This window comes from Patagioenas fasciata, chromosome 1, assembly GCF_037038585.1.
Source record: "Patagioenas fasciata isolate bPatFas1 chromosome 1, bPatFas1.hap1, whole genome shotgun sequence".
NCBI classification, from domain to species: domain Eukaryota; kingdom Metazoa; phylum Chordata; class Aves; order Columbiformes; family Columbidae; genus Patagioenas; species Patagioenas fasciata.
Window position 1 is genome coordinate 141,067,454 of NC_092520.1, and position 22,130 is coordinate 141,089,583.

General features: G+C 41.3%; 1 protein-coding gene across 2 annotated transcripts in view; it reads right to left on the reverse strand.

Moving 5' to 3' along the window:
• Window positions 1-16,249, reverse strand: part of SCUBE1 (signal peptide, CUB domain and EGF like domain containing 1) — a 248,528-nt gene extending 232,279 nt beyond the window's left edge. Inside the window, exons 1-3 of one of the 2 annotated variants that reach the window (XM_071816413.1) lie at window positions 16,119-16,249; window positions 8,629-8,693; window positions 5,385-5,517 (exon numbers count right to left, since the gene is read on the reverse strand). The gene's annotated coding sequence lies outside the window, so the exon portion shown is untranslated. Of the gene's footprint in view, window positions 1-5,384; window positions 5,518-8,628; window positions 8,694-13,035; window positions 13,204-16,118 lie in introns of those variants that run through there. The other variant, XM_071816410.1, reaches the window with a different exon arrangement.
• Window positions 16,250-22,130: the final 5,881 nt, after the last annotated feature.

A 22,130-nucleotide genomic window follows, 5' to 3' on the forward strand; every position in this document is an offset into this window, starting at 1 on the left:
GAAAACCGAATAATCAAAGAGAATGGAATCAAACATCAGGGGTAGCATGTGATGTGTTATGTAGGCATCCGCCACAAACGTCCTGATATCCTGTACTTTGTCACAGCATTTGCATGTTGCATAATCCTTACTTCACTGTAATGCTTGCTTTGCATATTGAAATTATATATCATCTGCTTGGTGAGAACAGGCAGATACAAGCTTCTCTGCTCAGGTTCTGACCTGGCTGGAGAGGAGCATCCCTGGCTTAGAAGCTGGCTTGGCACCGTTTTGCATTCTGATAAGTTTATCTTGCCTCATGGCAAAATCTTCAGGGTGGTGATTATTTCACGTACATTTGTATGAAACACAGCAGGACTGGTTTTGATTGGCTTTGCTAGTTTTGACTACACAAAAATAACAGATAATATGTTTTAGTTCACACACAGTTTCAATGCGTTTTAGCAGTTTAAATGTGGTTGTTATTAGCAGGAAACAAAAAAAGTGTCAGGAAAGGGCTTCTAAAGAGTGCACGTTAGCAATTTAAAACTTCTTGAGCTAGGGAAAGTTTAGATTCAGGACAATGTTAAACATATTACTAAACACTCTACATACCATGATTTCACCAACCACTTTGATACTACATACCAAATTAAATCCTGATATATAGTGTTACAGTGGGGTTGTACCAAGAGTTGAATTTAACATGCTAACATTGTTCAGTGAGAAATGCATAGATGTACAAGTAAGCATCATGAAAACACAATTTCACTTCTCAGAATGTTTGTGTGTCCCTGTAGGCATCAATGGTGACCAGAGTACATACGAACAGAGCTGGTCAGTGAAGGCTACAAGTATAAAAATACAGAGGAAGAAGAATTGAAAGCCATTCCTTTAAGTGAACACTGTTTTGTCACAACTACATTTGAATGTCTACAGTCCAGATTAGTTCTGAGTATAAATAAATTACCAGAATCACCTTTCTCTGTGAGGTGAAGCTCACCTTTGTCACAGATAATTTAGGAGCAAAAATTGCCACATAACACTTATTCATTGCTGGCTCACTATTGAGCCAACGTAATTCCCCCTTAGTCTTCAGAGCTGAACAGTTTGTGAAGAGGGTAATACAGACTGTGGTGCTGGGACAGGACACTAAAAGAAAAGAATGAGAGCAACCAAAGGGTTGGACAGTTTTCCTGATGTACATCCTGACTCCACAGCCGGCAGCTGCCAGATGTATGCCTTGTACTTCAGAGTACACCAAGAACAAGCCTTTATATGAGTTTTGATACAGAGGATGACAGTGGTTTTCCTGGAGTCCCCTCTTTCACTGTACAGTGAACACAAGGTTCCTGCAAACACCAGCTTAAGCAGCTTTTGCTCCCATCACCAGGAGCTGAGGTTAGTCAGTAGCTCCTGTGCAGGCAGAGACACGGTATTAATCACAAGATGTTTGTCTAGGCAAGGAAGCACAATACTTACAGGCCACAGCTTGGCCAGCACTAAAGCAGAATGGAAAAGTGAATTTTAGTCTCTTCTGGGTTACAAATATGTGGCTTATTGTTACTATTCTTATTCCACTAGCCTTCATACCGAAACTAGTGTGGAAAGAGAAGACCATTTCATGTATTATACACAAATGTGAATGTTACTGTGCAAACAGATTCACATTACTGTAAGATTCTTTGCTGCAATGTCTCACATTAACCAACACGCAGAAACCATATCCAAACAAACTGCTGACTACCAGCTACTACCGATCAGATTATTATTATTTTTTTAATATGTATTCAGGCTTGTGAATAGGTGTCCCACACAGCTTTGCACTAATGGTAGTTCCCTTACAATGTGGAATAGCTCCTTTTTCTCATTTACCAACATGCAGCTGCAGATGGCCAGAGGTAAGAGGGAATCTTCAGGGCAGTCATATGGGACTAGGTACAAAGAAATACAGAAAAGTAACAAGACAGCTAACAAAACACTGTAGCACAGACAAAATTAACTTGGTACTCAACAGTATTTATTCCACTGTGAAAGTGCTACTAATCTCAACAGAATTTAAAGCTCCAGAGCATTTTGTCAACGATGCATGGCACAGATCTCTTTATAGTGATGCAGTCAGCTTCCCGCCAGCATAAACCACCCATGTAGACAAGCCCACCATGAACACGTAGGGTGTTTACAGCGGTTTGCCTGTCATGCAGATTAAGTCTGAGCTGGAGCAGCCAATCGTTTTGATCTCCTGGCAGTGTGCAGGGCAGATGGAATACTAATCTTCCGAAATATCACACCATGCAATTTATAATCATCAAGGGACTGATGAGAAAAATTCAGACTGATATTATGGAAAATGGACAATTTAATAATCTGGTTTCAGCAGACTTAGAGGAATGGGTAAGAGATTCCAGACATATTTGAAGACTTTGAAGGCACCAAGGAAATAATCCATTTAATGCAATAAAAGTTCAGCCTGGAATTGCCTTATTTGCAGCTTGCTTGACATTTGCTGAAATTTTTTGTGCCAGTACAATAAAATTGCTCTCTCAGCATAATTAAAACACTCAGTAACATATTATTGAATGAGACATTTAGTGTCTGACCAAACTTTTTGTCTCAGAACCTCCGACATAAAACATTTTAACATAAATGGGACATGAGAATTGAGCAGCAACATTTGAATGCAGAGACTGGTCAGAACTCCCGTACCTCTTATGAGGCTCTACCATTCCAGGCTGGGTTCTCCTTACACTACAGGATGTGACTCCTGCTGTGCTCTGCTCTCTTTCAAAATCACACTTGAAAAAATTCAATTCACACTGTATTTTTTTTCCCGATGGACCACTATTGGCATACTGTGACACCTCTGTCCAGAGCGGAAGCTTGTTAGCTATATTGTAAATCAGAGACAGGCAAATGGCCTGTGGGTACAGGTCAGTTTGCACATGCTGCAGCTCCCTATGCAGTGGCTGAACTGTAACACAATACTAGACCATCAAACTAATATTTATTACCTTATTTTGTCTTCCTAGACCAATGGGTATAACCCAACCTCAGGTTTCCACTTACAGAATGCATCCTCTGACTGGACATCGAAAGGCAATGACACAGGTCTTATTCAACAGCCACTGCCTGTAAAAATCTCACGGACAGCAAGAAAGGAGTCACGGTCCACAGCCAAAAAAGGTCAAGAGCTTAACATCTAACGCAAGCACAAAGACAACTGGGATACTCCTCTCTCACCTGTTCAAGACAATGGAGAAAAATATCTTGTCAACACAGGCTGTCAGTGCACTGCAGCTTATCCATGAACCAACATCCTAACACAGCTAGCTGGTATTGTACAAAACGGTGACTACACAGAATCATTTGCCTTTTTTGTGTAGTGTAGTGCTTTCATATGTTTCCCCAGACATTGGTTTGCAAATTGGCCTCTTATTTCACCAATGAAATTGAAAGACAAATCAATATTAGCAGAGAAAGTACAGAACCTGTGAAGTATAACAACAATTATTTGGTATTTCAGGTTAAAGGGCTATATTGAATAAAGATTAAAGAATAATTGATTGAAGAACAAAGATGACAATGAATGATTCAGTCCATTTTATTTGCCTAAAAACGAAGTGTTCCTGACAAGAGGATGGATTTGCTTTTACTCAGAAACACCATCCAATTCTTGAAATGCCAACAGAAAAAAATTTGGGAAGTACAAGTGTGGTCTAATGTCAAACAAAAGATGTCATTTCAAGTCATGGCACATCCTTCATTTGGTCCACAGATTGCACCACACAGCTACAGACAAAGCAGTGCCTAGAACTTTGTGGGTGGTAACACAAAGGAGGCATAGAGACCCTCTGGATATATTACAACACTATGGTACAACTCTGTTTATTAAGCCAATCTTTCATTGTCCGCTTTAAAATGTCTACAGTTATTTTCCCCCTTCCATTCTCCTCCACTTCAGTTGTACAAATGGATTATTTGAACAAGCCTAACTCAGGCCACCATGGCAGCACCAAGGCTGAACCTCAGCTCTATCCTGCAGAGCTGCAGCAGGACACTGTGTGGCTGCAGCATTCGTCCCCTCCCTACCAAGGGGCTGCAGGGTTCCTAGGAAGCACCCTTAACAGATGAGGTGTATATTCCACTACTGCTGACTTCTAGCTGCTTCCATGCAAAGAAAATAGAGGATTTACTGGGTGCCTTGCCGAGGTCTCATGGTTTCTGTCCCTGTGATTGCTTCTGTCGATGGAAGGAGGCTGGCAAGAGCTCCAACATTACTGCCTGCTTAACAAGAAGCCACCTGAGCAAAAGACCACACCCTACAGGAGGAACTGCCCCCCACTATAGGGATGACAGTGATGAGAGGGACTGAGCAACTGTACAGAGTGATTCAAACTGTTTGCCTGACAGGAATTCCAGCCCCTTAGACATACTCTTCCACCCAGAAAAGTAGTGACGCTACTTTTTTTTCTGTTTATCCTGTCTTTTTCCTTCTTGCATATTCCGAGGTACTGTTTGTAATTTCAATTCATATGCTAAAGCATATTCCAACATTCCACAGAGGCATCATTCACTATCTTTTAGGATACAGTGACTAAAGTCACCAACAATGAGATTTTTCTCTCTCTTGGAATCTTTTTGCTGTCACACATAGCTAATGTAATATTTGTGCAGGGTTTTTCTGTCATAATTCTCACAGGAAAATGAAACAATATAAAAGCAGAAAAATAGAATAATGGTGGTTGCAGTGTGCTGCTGACCTGCTGTGGGGTGAATTACTGCTCAGTAATTAGAGCTCCAAATATCATTCCATACTTTTCTGTGCTGCACTAGCACTGGAACGACATTGCTTCCTGCTCCAACACTGATGCAGAGGTGATAATTATTTGCAAGACTGCTTCCTAGCTATCCACACAAGATGTGCTTGTTAAAAAAGTACATCTCAAACATGATCCTTGTCTTAGAAAGTGACTTAAGGAATCGTAAAAAAAGCATTATCACCATCTGGATCAAGTCATGGTTATTTTTAGTTTGTATCATTTACCAGAGAATCGCTGGGTTATAAACACAATCAAACATAAATTGGCTATCACAAGGAAAGGCAAGGAAAAAAGCAAACACTTTAGACAGATTTGCTCCTATAGTCCTGATCTTTATGCTGCCAATACAAATAAAAATGATTAAAGCAGAGATGGCTGTAATTGACAGTCCGAGATATTTGAGATCAATAGAGCAATACAGAATGTATAATGTAACTTTGGGTTAATTGCTCTACTTGGTGTGGCCAGAAGTCACATCCTTCTCTAAGTACAATAATTCTCTTATTAGCTGCATAGGCCCAGGAGACCCTGGCTTGATCCATATATAATATTGATATATGTGATAGAATTACAGAAAAAACCTACCTGGTGGTTTCTCATTCTGCCAGAATTTGACAGCTCTATGTCGGCCTCAGGAGACCATTGAGTCCCTTCAGAGCAAGGCACAGTACATTGCAGTGGATTATTTGGGTCTCAGCTGCAGAGCTGTGGTGTCTTCCTGGTTTCAAAAAGGACACAAGAGCTCCATGTGAATGGGGGACATGACACTTTCAGGATGACGACAGCAATAGCATTTTCTATCTGTCTCTAGATTTTAAAGCAACACTAGGAAAGAGTCTTTTAATGTTGTTTTGGGGACAAGTGAACAATAGTAAATGATGTGGAACACTGCAAAAGGCAAAGGTGAAAATTAATAAGTATTTGACCAGGCTGCAGATTCTTGCTGCTGAATGCTGAACTTAAGGCCAAGCAAATTAGGAGCAACATCAACAGAGTGGAACAGAGAGTAGGGAATTTAAAAAAAAAAAAAAAAGGAAAGAAAAGAAAAAAAAAAGAAGAAAAAAAAAATAAATCCTTTGTACCCCAGTAAGATAGTCTCATCATGATCTTTCATTAGGACTGGTGATCTCATTGAAACACTCTGGGCAGTCTTAAGGCTGTCTCAAGGGGTAACCCACAAAACCACACTCAGCTATCTGTAGAAATTGAGAAGGAGTCTTCAGATAAGAACTGCACAAATATTTTGAACTGTCACTTCGGTCAGCTTCCTCTTCAGACTGTTTGTAGGGGTCCCAGTGCATGCAGCCTTGGTCCTGCAGCCAGAATCTGGTTTACCATCCTAGTGATGCTGCAGTCAGAAAGGATTTAATTTCTTCACTGAGTCGTCTCATTGAGGCTGCATGGAATTAAGATTATATTTTTTCCACAGCTACTTGAAAACCACCATTCTTGTGAATAATGTGGTGCACTTTGTATTGATTTGACACAGTTTAAGTTACAGGTATTAACATGCCAGGAAATTGCCTTGAACAGTTAATTAAGAGGCGTCTTCCAGCTGAATACAAATCTAGGCTTGGTTTTAGTCTCTGAAAGTGACCACCAGTATCAAACTTACAAAAAGTGCAGGCTGGCAGAAAGCAGCAGAGCACAGCAGTAAATCTGCAAAGTTATTAGTCTTCTAGATGGCTATTACAAATACAGCAGAAACTGATGGATCTACATAATCTCAAATGTAAAAAGTCATACCTTTCATTCAGAGGAGTGTTTTACAACCATTAATTAAACCTCATGACACTGTAGGGAGTTAGTAAAATGCTAATGCCAGTTTTGCAGATGTGTAAATTAGCTCATTTATCCCTCAATATTTGAAGGTACTTGATCACATCCAGGGAAAACTGAGCAGGAACCTTTGTATCTACTCATTTTCCTATGCTAGAAGATACGATATCTCCAGAGACTTACAAAAGGAACAGACCATTTAAAAAAAAAAAAAAAATCAAATTACTTGGGTAGTAAAGACTGTTTAATCTTTTACCTTCCCCCAACAAAATTTAAAATAAATATTCTCCCTCTACTCTGCCTAACACTTCAGAAAACCAATATACAAGTTTAGGAAGGTATGAAATGTAACTGTTTCTCTATGTTATTTGCCTACTAAACATTTTCCAAGGGTACTTTTTCTGTAGAGATAAGCAGAGATAAGTGTGGCTAAATTACCACTATATTTTGAAGTCAACCCATTCCTAGATGCAAAGAAGTAACACTAGTGCACAACAACATACAAATATGATTTCCAAGGACGAGGGAAAGGCAGATGAGAATTCTTGGTTTTTGGAGAATTCAGAAAACCTCAAGCCCATTTGCACTAGATGACAAATTTAGTTAACAGTGGAATCTTTCAAAAGAGGAGACACATTGAATGAGTAGATGGAATAAAATATTTGGTGTTGTGCGCCCTCAGTGCCATACTTGGTAAAGAGTAATAAGTTTGACCTCTGAAGTCAACAGACACTTGAATAACTGACAAAAGGACTGGTGATATCTCTAGCATATGGCACTTTACGGAAGTGTTAAGGAAGGCCTGATCTTGTAATTTAGCGGGCAGGAAAGCAGCTGAAGCTGAGTGGTCCTAAGGCTTTCAGCTCTCTTCCCACTTCCCATCTGTTTCAAAATCCAGGCCCAGCAGATACATTGCAGAATAACCATGTAACTGATCACACAAAACTATATGGTGTCTCCCCACTCAGCTGTATCCTGTTTTGGTTGCAAAACCTTTGGGAAAATATAGCAGATGCTGAACAGGTAACTGAAAGGGACAATGAAAAGAGCTGGTAAAGCTGCAGAATTCTGAATATGATTACTACTAAAATTACAGCCGTACAACTTACTAAGCCACAGGTAACCAGATCTCATGTTCCAGGCAGAAAGCTGAGTCCCATACAACCTAAAGTGATGCTTACCTCAGTTCTCTTCAGCCTTAGTTAGCCATGCTTTGGCTAACTGTTGGTAAACTTATCCACCTTCCTTTGAAGCATCATGTCCTGACAGCTGCTAGGAACAGGATATCTGACCTGACAGGTATAGCAAATCCTAAATTCCTGGAAAGGCTTCCTTTGAGCCTACCCTTTGGTATTTCCTTTCCTATGGAAATGAGCAGAAATGTCAGCCTCCTTGGAAACTGCAATTAATCCAGTGTGAGGAGCTCACTGCTCATAACAAAGATGCAGACTTTTTTTTTTTTTCCTCAGCACATCTAATACTCAAAGATTCTGGTCAAGCCACACACAGTAGGTTCAGCTTAGAGTTTAAAGCCAGAAAGTGCTCCAGGGCTGTGCTCTTGACTGTGGTGAGTGTTGCACTAAACAAATATCTGACATGTATCTGAGACGTATTCACTGGAAGGATCCCAAAATGTTTTGCATGCTATATATAGGAATCACTTCATCTGCACCAAAATGTGGTTACCTCTGAAGCGAAAGGGAGGGCAGAGAACAGAAACACTGCAGCAATAATGTGAAAAATACATCAGCTAATTTTAAAGGCAAATGAACTGTCATTTTTAGAGCCCAAATCAGAGCCTTTGAATCCAATTTATTTCACCGAAGATTTCACAAAAGTCTTCAGTGGTGCCCTTTTGTTAAGTTCTTGGCTCCCCATTACTGTTGAAACGCAGTGGTCCTGTGCAGCAGCTCTGATGTACATTAGTCCTTTCATCATAATACCATTATTTTAAATACAATTTGGAACACCAGGAGGACTTGGCATGATGACACTAACTCAAAACACTAGAAATAAGGCAGCACAGAAGGAAAGACTGATAATAGATTACCTGACAACAGACATCCCTGTAGTTCCAGTGCTTCAGTCACGGATGAGTTCCTCCTCTCAGCAACCCTGTAAAGATAATCAGTTATACAGAGAAGGAACCAAAGGCTCAGGAACACTCACGTCTTCTATACCCAGCAGCTGTTTTTCAGGTGACACCACAGCGCCATAGCCTCACCAAAGCCTCCAGGCAGAGGCTGAGGATTGGCCCCTCTCTCCTTGAGGACTGGACAAGTCCCCTTAGGGTTTGGGGCCTCAGTTGCTCAGGCCTAAAGTACTCTCATGGTCATGGAACAGGACTGACAAGATGCAGTTTGGTGGCTTTGTTTCTGGCTGTTGCTTCATCAGTGAAGTGTTTCAGGACAGCTTCTTAACTGCTGCTAAGTCTTTGAGTTTCTGCCTATCGTCCACCACAGAACTGGAGCTCTCCTTTGGCTCTTCCCTAATATCAAACACTCCATCTCACCCTGGGGCATCTACCCCTCCCTTCAGCTTAGCTTAACAACTCACATTGGGAAGGAAGCATCTCCAAAGCAGCAAGAACAACACTAGTGCTGGAGGAGCAAGCCAGTAGCTCAATACAACTTTACACCACCAGTGCCTTTGAATTGCTATCATTCATCTTCTACCTATAACGTGTTTCAAAGGGACTACACAGCTCACAACTCACGCAATTAGTTCTAGAGCTTTTCACCCTGAGGTTACAAGTTCACTGTCTCCCTAAGCTAAGACTGAAAGCTCCCCGTTCATGATTTCACTGACTTAGGTCTGCTGGTTGCAGGACAGTTCTCTCTGCCTGTTTCACCAGAAGTTTGGCAGTTTTTTTTTTAATAGAACAGCATTGTTTGGGTGCAGCAAGCATGGGGCTACTACTCAGGGGAAGACAAGGAAACAACACAAGGTGGGCAGTGACCTCACCAACCAGACACAGACATGTAGAGCAGGATGCTGAAAGCAACAAGTCCATCCCAGCAAGCATCAAGCAAGGTAACCAAGGCAGGTCCAAGGTCAGGCTAGGAAATCTAAATACCACAGGAACAGCACTACAGACAGGCAACCTGGCAGTACAGGTCAGGCTAGGACCCAAGGCCCAGCCTAAATGGGTAAGGGGGGTGTGGTGAGGTCTCCAGGTGAGGCCAGTCAGGACCACTAAGATCCACGGTGTCACCCTGGAGTGACCACACCTATTTAGTGTTCCCAGGGCCATAGCAAGCATTTTGGTTGAATACTTCTCAAAGAAGTGTGTTTAGATTAAAAATCTGAAAACTTTTCACACAGATCAGTTTTGGAATTGTAGAGTTGAAAAGCATGTAAAGAAAATGTCTAGATGCAATAAAAATGCACTATCATTTTTAAGGCTTTTACTTTCAACGGAATTTTATGAGGGACAGAAAAATATAAAGTATTTCTACTTGTCTTTCCCAAGTAGATAGGAGTTGCACAAAGCAAATCTAGCACTGTGTTGGACAGAAATGACCATGAAGAGAACAAGATCTAACTAACAGTTATAGAAGATTAATTCATTTGCATTAAAACAAAACAAAACAAAAACAAATGGTGAATGTGAAAAATCTATCTTTTCTCTGAAGGATACATTTAAATTCAACCGCTTCTGACTGAAGCAAATACATAGTTTAAATCTTTCTCGCTTGTCCATTCTGCTTTATTTAAAGCATTTCTCACCCTGTTTCCTGGCAAGCTGCTCTGAGAATACAGGCAGTCCAGAACAGTTACATGCAGTTGGATTTAGTGAAGATGTGCGTGTTCACATGTCCTTCAACAAGCTTTTAGTCCCTGTGGTTGCAGAGAAACATTTTGAAAATATGGATCATAAATTCTCACAAGTCAGAAGACAAACAAAAAGAACCTTATGTTTATTATTTTAAGATTTCATGATTTTTAAACCAATCACATCATTTAGGCAGTGTGGTGGGTGTCTGCTCAATGATATTTGAATGCCTGGTTTGGAAATGCTGGACTTTATAGTATTATTATTCCTACCTATTTTATATTTATAAGTATTGAGGCCTAAAATTCCAAGTTTCAGCAGAGTAGAATGCTTTCTTTTCCCGAGGCGATAAATCCCTGAAAATAATGGAAATACTGGCAGAACTTTAACTATACTTTCTCAAATGAGACACTGTGATTTTTACTTTCTAATTAAATGCATATTTCTTTCAAAATCGGTTCTTTTATAACTTGTAAATCATTTCAGCGGCAGCTCAGAGGGAAATAAGGGGAATGTTAATCTTGGCAAGCTTTATCTTGGCAAACAAAAAAGAATTTTCATCTGAACTTAAAATTCTTAAAACCTCTTATCCAAACAATATGCACGCTGTTAGAGAGCTCTTTAAAAGAAAGAAAAAAAAAAAAGCATCAGCCAATTTAAGCTTGCAAACAAATTGACAGGTATTCTGCTGCCTCCCTGTGGAGACTGGGATGCCTTCACCTAGAATTTATTTTGAAACCAGAATCAAGTGCAAGAGCATTTTCAGTTCAAGCCAATTTGAATGACTATTTCTAAACATCTCTGTCTAGCTAATAAGTACAAAAAAAGGACTGGAGCACTACAGATGAATGCTGAAGGATGTCAAAGTATTCACTGATCAGCCCCACAGGAGGAAATGCCACTAAGGTGGACTCTGGTGTGGGTGGCTGCCCTGTCCCCGAGCTCTGTATCTGTTGCTGGGCTTGGGCTGAACTTTGAGTGACCAAGAAACCGCTGTGGTATCCTGCTACACATTCCCACTACTTCTAATCTTAGGAAGAAAAAAAAAAATAAAGTTTTCTACTGGTTTAGCCCTAAACCTTGCTCTCTAGAGAGTTAGAGCAGGTAGGGGAGCAGTAAGCTGGCAGCAGTGCTGAGATAGATGGGCTCAAACTGCTATGAAAACGTAACTTCCACTTTGGTCTTCCCCCACCCTGTGGGACACAGCAATTCTGTGCTATTCCTGAGGAAAAACTATGGGGAAAATAGCTCTGATCCTTTACTGAAGGAGAAAGACAACACTCATTTTACAGAAGACAGTAGCACAGCCAAGAGGTTCTGTAGAAGCCTTTTTTACGGAGAGAAGTGTGGTATTGTCCTGGAGTGACCAGGCGCAAAGCATGTGCAGAAGGGGAAGACAGGGCACCAGATGCACTTCTTGGCTAGCGCTGGATGAGATACGAGCTGCTGTTGACTCAGCAAGCAGTGACTGCCAGAGTAAGGGCAGGTCAGCAGGTCAGCACAGCCTTGTCTGTCCTTCTTTAGCATTGGAAGATCAGATCTTTGTTGTTCCTCGTCTTGTATTTCTACTTCCCAAATTTCCTCAGCAACTGGCACTCTCATTGCCATCACCCAGATGCAACAGGGCCTTCCCTGGCATTTCTATGGGGGAAGAAAGAGGAGATGGTGATCAGATTTCCCCTCATCTGAGCCACCTGAGTGAGCCAAACCACCCTCCAGAGATGCACTGCTCCTTAAGAACTGAATTACTGTCAGGGGGAAATCTTTCTCTCCTGATTATAAAGCAAGCTCAGGGGAGATTCTTGATTTACGTGCCTGGAATTATAGAGGATTAATAATAACTGGATAAGCAAGGACCAGGAGGACAGCTTACTGAGTCACTAAACATACACACGAAAACATAGCACTGACTACTACATTAGCTTCTCTGTGGTGCTTTCCCAGGAATCATGATAAGGCAAGTCCACAGGAGTGCAGGTCCAATGGAAAGTTCTGCCATTTGTCCTGTGCAAAGTGGAGAGACCGCTGTCCAAGCCAGCACAGACTGTGAGATCATTGCCTCACCCTCAAATCTTCCAACAGAACTTGATTAAGCCACCAAAACTGCAGAAGGCCATAATGTATGTTCTGCCAACAGTTAATATAACTAAGAATAGGTATTCCCAGCAACAATTTACCACAGAAATTCTCTGTCACATCTTCCTCATATGGTTTTAAACATATGAGGGCACACCTAGTCCATAGAGTCGTAATGCAGAGCAAGACATCACCCAGCCTGGAAACTGCTTAAGGAGATATCAGAGCAATCCATCTGCAGAAGTAGCTTAATCTTCAAATATTCACAATCTGTTTTATTAGAACTAAATGCTGCAGCAAGCTCAAAAATTATCAACTCCTAAAAATATATGATTGCCTTTTTCGCACAAAGAGCCTTAATCTGTACATAACTCTTTGTCATCACGCTGATGTGCAAACATTAATTCCTGTTTTGTTTCTCCCTTTCCCTGATCTTTTTTTTTGTATTCCTGTGAAGACGGCACATTCTCATGGAGAGCTACTTTTTCTGTCTAGGATGGCCTCATGTCCATGGCTCGACAGTCCTGGAACAGAGGCTGTACCTAGTGAACATAGCCCCACTGAGTTCATAATTCCAGAAAAAGCAAGGAGGACGTGGGATCTCACCTGATTTACACCCTCCGTGATGATTATGTGAATTTACTCATCCAAACCAGATTTCAGCTGAGCAAGACACAGCAGCACCAGCAATGGCTTCATTTTCCACTTCATGTAACTAGGGAAGCCAGCTGGCAGGATTTTTTTCTTGCTGCCAAATTTCTCACTTTTTAAATTTTTCTTTGCTTCTGTTGAAACCCTGAAAGAAAATTTCAGTTTGCAGATTTTGACTAAAAAAGCGAAACAACTTCCACAAAACAGCAGACACTTCATGGAAGGGGAAAGTTATTGAAAACCTAAGAAAAACACTACAATAATTCTTAGTATCACATTTAAAAGCAAACACTTAAAATGTTATTTGCTATCTTACATCTGTCTTTCTCACAGGAAGAAAAATTTTGGGAAAAAAAAGGTGGGGTGGATTTTTGGAGGGGATTTATTCCAGTTTCATGTACTCTAAACCCTTTTCTCAAAGAAAAGGGCACAGAACTTGAAATAGAGTGTGTGGGAAGAAATGTTCTATCACCATGTTTCTTCATCCATATAATAAAAAGGAAAACATAATAAAGTAAGTAAAGAGCAAAAAGCCCGCTCATTTGCTTTCTCCATTAAAAAAAAAAAAATTGGAACACAAGCCTTCTCTCACATTTCAAGTAAAACAAGGAAAGCAAATCCCTTTTCCAAGGGAAAAGATAAATTATGAGGAAAAATGGTTTATGGTGCTTTCTGTTTTTTCATGCACTTTTTCACCTGTGGGTAAGTAAAAAGAATGGGGAAGTTTTAAAAAAGCAGGAATTCTGTCCCCTTTGCTCAATAAAAGAACATGACTATTTCTAAGGAGTCCTGGTTTTTTCAAAAGCCTCAAACACTGTCTCAAAAGCTTAAAAAAAAATCCATAAAATATTTGCTTTTTAATGCATCACTTCCAAGGCTGAATTAGTGATTAATGAATGACCTAGAAGAAGATGCCATCTAATGACTGATTCATAGATTGAGTGGGGAATCTATCTATGCTTTTATGTCTACCTACCTACCTATCACATATGAGTATTGCCTTGATACAGGTGTTTCTTCAGCCTGTGGCTGTCATATCAGACTCTGTGCTTAGCATTTTCACCCAAATATTAAAAATAATGGGCAAAAGGATTGAGAGCTTGGTAGAGTGGTAGAGGTGAACTACTACGGCTGTGTGTGGTGTGGTCTTCAGCAGAAATACTTGAGTCCATGTTTAAGGCTTCCAGGGCTGAGGATTTGACCAGTGGCATCCTCTCTTCCACTCTCCTGAGTATAATACACAGTTACCTGAAGAGCACAAACAGGCAGAGGATTCATGTATTTCGTGCCTTTGGAAGGAGTGCATTAAACTATGGAGCTTCTTTTCACAAGGCCCCATTGCCACACAGACAATCTGTTGGATCTCAGTTGTAACAGCGGAGCACAGGGCTCATAGTTCGGAAAAAACGACTGGCCACAAATCAATTGGAAACTGATGCAGGCAGTTCTTCCAGTTAGTCTGAAAATGAATAAACATGTTTTGGGTGCAGCCTGTGTGTAGTACAGTTAATTTATCCCTTTCCCGTCATAGAGTTATAGAATCATCTTGGTTGCAAAAGACCTTCAAGATCATTGAGTCTAACTGTCAACCCAACACTGTCCAGTTCACAGGCAGCTGCCTTGCTTGGGCAGCTCTTGTCTCTTGGGAGGGGGAGAAAACAGCTCAGCTGTTGACCTCATTTATGTTAATAAATATGTAAAGGGTGATTGCCATGAGGATGGAGCCAGGCTCTTCTTGGTGACAACCAATGATAGGGCAAGGGGCAATGGATACAAACTGGAACACAGGAGGTTCTACTTCAATATGAGAAAAAACTTTGTGTCAGTGAGGGTGCCAGAGCACTGGAACAGGCTGCCCAGGGATGTTGTGGAGTCTCCTTCTCTGAAGACATTCAAAACCCGCCTGGACACGTTCCTGTGTAACCTCATCTAGGTGTTCCTACTCCGGCAGGGGGATTGGACTAGATGATCTTTCAAAGTCCCTTCCAATCCCTAACATTCTGCGATTCTATTGTTCTTTCTTCACCTACATGCATGATCTAACTGGGTACTCCTTGGCCCCACCAGATTTTGGCTAACTGGTGCTCAGACAATCAGGTGCTTTGGAGCAAGTTACCGTGAACAGAGGATGAGAATAACTGCACCATGGAGAAAACTTCCAAGAAAGCACCTCGCAGGGGATGCTCACCCCATGGTGGCTCAGCAATGCTCCTCCCTGCAGGGCTGCAAACCTCTCAAGCAAAGCCGGGAGGAGATTTCATAGAATCATTCTGGTTGGAAGAGACCCTCAAGATCATCAAGTCCAACCATAACCTAACTCTGGCACTAAATCATGTCCCTAAGAACTACATCTCAATGCCTTCTAAACACCTCCAGGGATGATGACCCCACCACTTCCCTGGGCAGCCTGTTCCAGTGCCTGACAATCCCTTCTGTGAACAAATGTTTCCTAATATCCACTCTGAACCTTCCCTGTGCCTTCCCTGGCACAACTTGAGACCATTTCCTCATGTCCTATCGCTTGTCACTTGGGAGAAGAGATCAACACTCTCCATGCTACAACCTCCTTTCAGGGAGTTGTAGACAGTGATAAGGTCTCCCCTCAACCTCCTTTTCTCCAGGCTAAACAACCCCAGTTCCCTCAGCTGCTCCTCATCAGACTTGTGCTCCAGGCCCCTCACCAGCTTCGTCATCCCCCTCTGCACTCTCCAGCACCTCAATGTCTTTCCTATGGTGAGAGGCCCATTTTCAGCTGAGCTGTGAGAAACACCGCAGTTGTGCCTGGTTTGAGGTGACTAACGCTAGGGTTTGCATGCACTCTGCCTCACGCCCAGCTCACGGAAGGAAAAAAGTGGGTGTGAGGAGCCAAGAGGCTCTGAAACTAAAGAAACCGTGTGCAGAGAAGAACGCAACCTGCCGGGATTTGCCCTAAATACAAACGCCATTTCCCACCCTCGCCGCTGCCCCGCGGCTCCCTGAAGGAGCATGAACCCCGGGGACGGCCGACACGCAACGGTCGGCGCTGCCGCCAGGCTCACCCTTCGTGTTAGTTGCAGCGAGCCAGCAGCTGCCCGCCCGTCCGACCTCCCTCGCTGCCGCCGCAGCCGCCGAAAAACGCGAAAGCGCCTTCGTGAGAAGCGCGGGGTCCGCCTCCGCCGGAGGGTCCGAGCGGCCTCGGCCGCTTCCCGCCAGCTCAGCGGCCTGAGGGCGGCGCGGCAGCTCCCTCAGCGCGGCCACCAGGGGGCGCCGCCGCCTGCTGTTCGGCTCAGACCCGCGGTGTGGAAAGCTGCCGCGCTACCGGGTTTTGGGGCGACGTGTTTTGTTTTTCTTTTTCCTGTGGTTTTTGTTGTTGCTGTTGGTTGGTTGGTTGTTTTCCTACCCAAATCTTTACCGCGAGGCGGGGGGCGGACACGAGGGTGTCTCTGCCCCCGCACAGCGGGCGGTGGGTGAGGAGGCAGCTGCCCGTTGAGGTCTTGTGGTCTGGAGGGCGGGAACGGGCCGCGTGTAGCGTCCGCTGCCACCAGAGACCCGAGTTTTTGAGTTATTTACCCCCCTGTTGTGGGTCAGAGTAAAACCAAATATTTTCAGGACCTCACAGGATGTGCCTTTCAATGCCCCTCTTCCGACTAAATATTTCGAAGAGCCTACTGAAAAAAAAAAAAAAAAAGGCAGTTTGGAGGTGAAATATCTTAATTAAACACACTTTATTTACACATTTTTCTTATTTTTACCTTGTTCCCAGGTATCAAGAAGAATGTATGATGCCACTGCTCACTGAGGCATTGCTGTGGTGCAGGAGACAAACTTCCCCTTCACTTAAAAAAATAATTAAAATAGCTATTTCTGAATTCCAATTGAAACAGCTTTTTGTTTATGTTTTAATGAAAAAAAAAAAGACATTTTGACACTTCAGTCTATAAAAGCACATTTCTGTGCGTGCTACTGGCTTGTTTTGAAATAACATGAGTAATACACAGAAAACCAGAAAGGCTGATAAATGAAGCCTGTGAAGCAGATCCTTGATTTTTTTCCCAAAGTGAAAAAGATCGTTTCACTCATTAAGTATTGATTTAAATGAAATTGATTTGAATGTAATGAACAAAATTAGATTTTTTGAAGTAGATTTTAAATGGCAAATTTCTGGCCGGTTCTGTCAGTTTTACTGTATCTGTGATACTCTGCAAATTTCTCAGTTTCAGGGAATGTTCCTTTATTTCTTAACACTTTTGAAAGTCTGTTTTTCTCTCCTTAAATAAGTATGCATTAATTATGGTCCTGCTGGAGTGATGGAATACGAGCCTCCACGCTTTCTCTGTTTTAGCTCTCTATGTTTCCATCCATAGGTTTACACATCTACACATATAGATGTGTTCAGAGCAGTCTAGACTACATGGAGTTTCATGGAGACAGACAGATTAAAAAGTCACAGTTCTCACTTCACGTCTCTGCTGGAATAAGTCTGTGGTTCCATCTCCACGTAGCAAAGCACGCCTGGACCCACGCTTGCTCTCAGCAACATCACTTTCAATGACCTCAAGATGCTCAACAGAGATTAATCACTAAATTCTGCATAAAACTGGTTGGAATTACTGTTCCAACCCATTCTTGAAATTAAAAAAAAAAAAAGTTCCAAGGAAAAAAATGTTGTCAGAAAAAAAGAATCATTCAACATAATTCTAAAGAATTCTCCAAGAGGTTAAAAGCACTGAGTTGAATGAGTTTCTTATCTTTGCTTATTCCTTTTAAATGAACACATACCTAAAACAAAGGAGTATCTGCCTAAAGAAAAACATGAAAAAGGTGCCTGTTTTCTAACTTGCCTTTGATTTTCAAGCCTTTAGAATCTTTCTATTCAAACTATTTGCTGCAATCACAAACCCAGCTATTTTTGAGGGGATATAATCATGATTCCAGCCACAGAGGCACCCAGGGAAACGCTGCACGTTGTGGCAAACCTCAAGAGATGGCGGCCCTTGCAGAGGGATGCTCAGGTGGTGGGGAGCTGCAGCGAAAGCTGTGGCTGTGATGTGCGTCGCTGCCGGCGGCCGAAGGGGAGAAAACCAAGGAAGAGATGACTGACACAGTACAGTGTCCACAGAGTGAGTCCCTGCACAGGTTGCCCTGGGCCAGCAGTTGGACAAAGCCCACGCAGGGGTGCGATGGGCAGCTCTGTTCATTGCCAGCAGCACTGCATTGGCCCTAATACCTTCTGTTTCTTGGCTGCTGGTTGCTGGACTGCCCTCAAGCTTTGCAGATATTTATAAGCACTGTTGTTTTCAAGTGGGGCTGGGGACCTCTGTTTGGAAGAAATTAATACATTATTTAATTTGGAAAGCGTATAAATTCCTTTTTCGGTTCATTACTCTTCACTCCCCAGTGAAAGTGGCTCTGTCATTACAAGTAAGACTGCTTTGATATTTACCTGAGCTCAAAGAACACCATTTCTCAATCTTACTAAAGACGACAAGTAATAATTAGGAGGGGGAACACTGTCTGAGGAATAAAGGATAATAACAAAGGCAGCATTGCATCTGTTGTTAAAATACTGAAATAAAATAAGACTAGGCTTGTACCATCACATTTTCTTTTACAAATGGTTTGGATTTAAAGCTGATTAATCTCTTGTATGGCATTATCACCAGCTTCTTTAAATGAATGTTCTTGCCAGGTCAGGTCTGGGAAATGAAAGGAATATGTTTATTTTAAATTTCTGTCACAACAAAGTTAAAATAACACAGGTACCTATGTGTGTACCTTCTAGTGAATCACGTATCACACTCATCCACTGCCTCTGCTGAAATCTGTGGACAGAAAAGATGATACTTCTATTGGGATCACGAGCTGTTGGGAGATCAATTCTGGCGGAAGGCAGCATGTTTCAAGAGAATAAGGAACAAGGGAGGCAGCAAACCACAACGCAAGCACTTGCTTTGTTATGTTCCAGATATGAGGTAAACAGAGTTACTCCTCCTGTGACTCGGTTCACTCCTTATTGCTTGCCCTAACTATTTTATCATAAACTCTTTGGATGCAGAGACTGTTCCTCCTCATGAGTACACGGAGTGCTTAGGATGGTGGAGTATCAATATCAGCTTAGGCTTCTATGTTCTACTGTAATACAAATAATAAATGAAAAGCTTATTGTGCCTTCATACTGAAGACAGTGCCTCAAATGCAATAATGATATACACAAAACAATCTTTCGCATTTTATCTGGGTCTCTTTTTGTTCTGCCAAAACCACAAACAAAGCATGAAAGAAGAAGAAGGTAATAATAGCACATTTAGTCTTGTATTCCTGGTAAGGCTTTGACGACAACCACACACCGTGGATTATATATACTTCACTTCCCAGCTAATAACATGAACCATTCATTCCTTTCCAACAGGCTATGCATGCCGAAAATATTTCATGTATGTTTAATATACTGATTATTTCCTCCATCATGATACTAAAGGCAAATTAAATATACCTAATAATAGTTTCCAGTTCTATAGTCCCTTTCATCCAAAGGTCCCAACGCATACTTCAGTTGTTAATTTGCCATGAAAAACACCCTGCCATGGAGCTGTGTGAACAAATGATTTTGGTAGCTGAATCTAATAAACTTTTAGGTTTCAGTATGACCCACAGTAACACTTTGGGCTTTATGGAAAGGGAAACATTCCTTTTCAAGTGAAATGAAATGTTCTGTTTGACCTGAAGTGTTTTAATTCTGAAAAATGGGAATTTGGAAAGAAGTGACCACATTCATAAGGAAAATTTTTCAAATAAAATGGAGGTTGTTATTTGCCCTAGTGTAGTTTAGTGGCAAGGACAGCTTTGGAGAAAAAGGAAGAATAAGAAAGGGGGTTTGAAGATGGGTTTGTTTCAGAAAATTCTCTTCTCTTTGGTCAGGGCTTTTCCAGGAAAGCAGAGAATCCATTAACTTCCCAAGAGCCAGGCACCAGAGGTGTGAATTCAGGTTTGCCCCACAAATATTTAAGGTACAATACAGAAAGTTAAAGGGTGCATCAGAACATTGCTTAGAAGTCATTTGTATTGCAGCCCATATCACTCAATTTCTCTCCTATTTAGATATATTTTTGACTGTTCCAGTAGTTTGCTTATTCCCCTTTTTTGTCTCCTCCCCCTAGAAAATGCTTTTGCAGGGGAAAAAAATTCCCTCCATTTTATTCTTCATTCTATTCCTCTTTAGTCGGAGTAAATCAAGCTGTAGGAAGACTGAGTGACTTGAAACAAGTCGCTAGACTCAGTGCGAGTTTCAACATTAACATCAGTGAAAGCTGGACAGCATCCAGCATCGCTTATTGGCAGACCTGAGACTAGACCTAGTCCTCCCTCGGGCCTTCTGCTGTGACCTCGCTACCGCACAGATGCCTCAGCACAGTTGCAGAATTAACAGGTTTAGGTTTTGTTATGCTTCCGTTTGGGATAGTGCTAAGTACTATTCACTTTGTAGATGTTCTTTTATGTGGTTTAACACTGTGGGAAGTAATGAAAGAAAATTAAGGATGGCAATTAGGAAAAATGTAAACAAATAACAAATTAAGGAAGCTGGAAATTATTGCCTAATACACATGCAGAATGTAATACGCATTTTGTATACAAAGCCCCCCACTTTGTAAAGTCTTCTGACTAAGCATCCCTTGTGGATTTAATTTTAGTATGTATGGAGTGTATTTAATGACACTTCCTCTCAGATGCAATTTCTTTGTGATTTGGGTGTCTCGAAGGTTCATTTATGTTCTAATTCTTTTTTCTCCAGATCCATAATCAGTGTCCTTCTATTAATCTGGGCATGGTGCAAATGCTGAGAAAGAATCAGACCCTGCCCCGTGGAGCTTACATGGACACTGTAACTCCATCTACTTGTTTTCTTCTTTAACCCTGAATTTTAAATACTTCTCTCATTATTGTCCATATTTAGACAAAGCTACTTCTGTAGTTCATTACATTTGCAGTAAAATCCAAACAACATGAAGGTTACAATGTGTGCACAGACCTCTGTTATATTTTACAGTGTCCCATTACAAGTCATGCTTTCTTAGGGTAATTACACTTTAGCTAAAGTCCTAACAAGCAGATATCAGAAAGATGTTTCTATGCTGCTCTCATTTCATCCACTTTAGAGAATTCACTCAAATCTTTTTATCTGCTATAGCTTCGGAAAGTTGCAGTGCATTGAGTTCTTGCCTTTGAAAGGATTTGCATCAGTGAAACCAAGCGGAGATTCTTCTGGCTTCCAGATTTATTTCAACAGCTACCAGTTGTACTGCCCTGCACCCATTCTGCTTTGTGGTTTGAATAATATCCAAATTTCCATGTCTCAAGTGAGTCTTTCTTTAAAATTTCTTTTTGTTTAGTCTTGCTTTTATAAAGTGCCCAACATTATTGTCAAATTGATTCAAACTGTGTCAGCCCTGGAGGACCTTAATAGAGTGCCCAAGTTCTGTGTTTAGACATGTTATTAAAGCATCTCTATTTGCAAATTGTCCTGCCCATGTATCAATGACTATGTGCTGAGTGCTTGCCACTGTACAAAATACAGACACAGATGTGACCTCTGCCACCAGAGCTCTTTGTTCTTTCAACAAAAACAATAAAACTGAGAAAAGAAGTATCCTACTTCTCCATCTACACACACTGATACAGACTAATTTTTTAATTGCCTAGTTCGAAGTTACAAAATCCTCAAATCTACAAACTAGTAGAACTTCTTGAAAGCAGTTTACATACATAATGTTATGTTTAAAATATACATACACTAGTTTTTTTGCAGACCTATTTTGGCAGGTGATGGTCTAAATAACAACAGAGAAGAGGGAAACAGCTGATGTGACCTATAATCTTATACCCATGTAAACATAATGAAGGGAGTGCTTGTATAAGAATACATTACGCCTAATAAGAGGTGTAGTAGGGGAGGCAACATTACCAGGAATGACACTGTGAGATAGTGAGAGAAGATAAACAACAAGGTCTGCAACAAGAAAACAGCTTGAGATTAATACCGTGCCTACAAACATTAGAAGCTTCTTTCTAGGCTT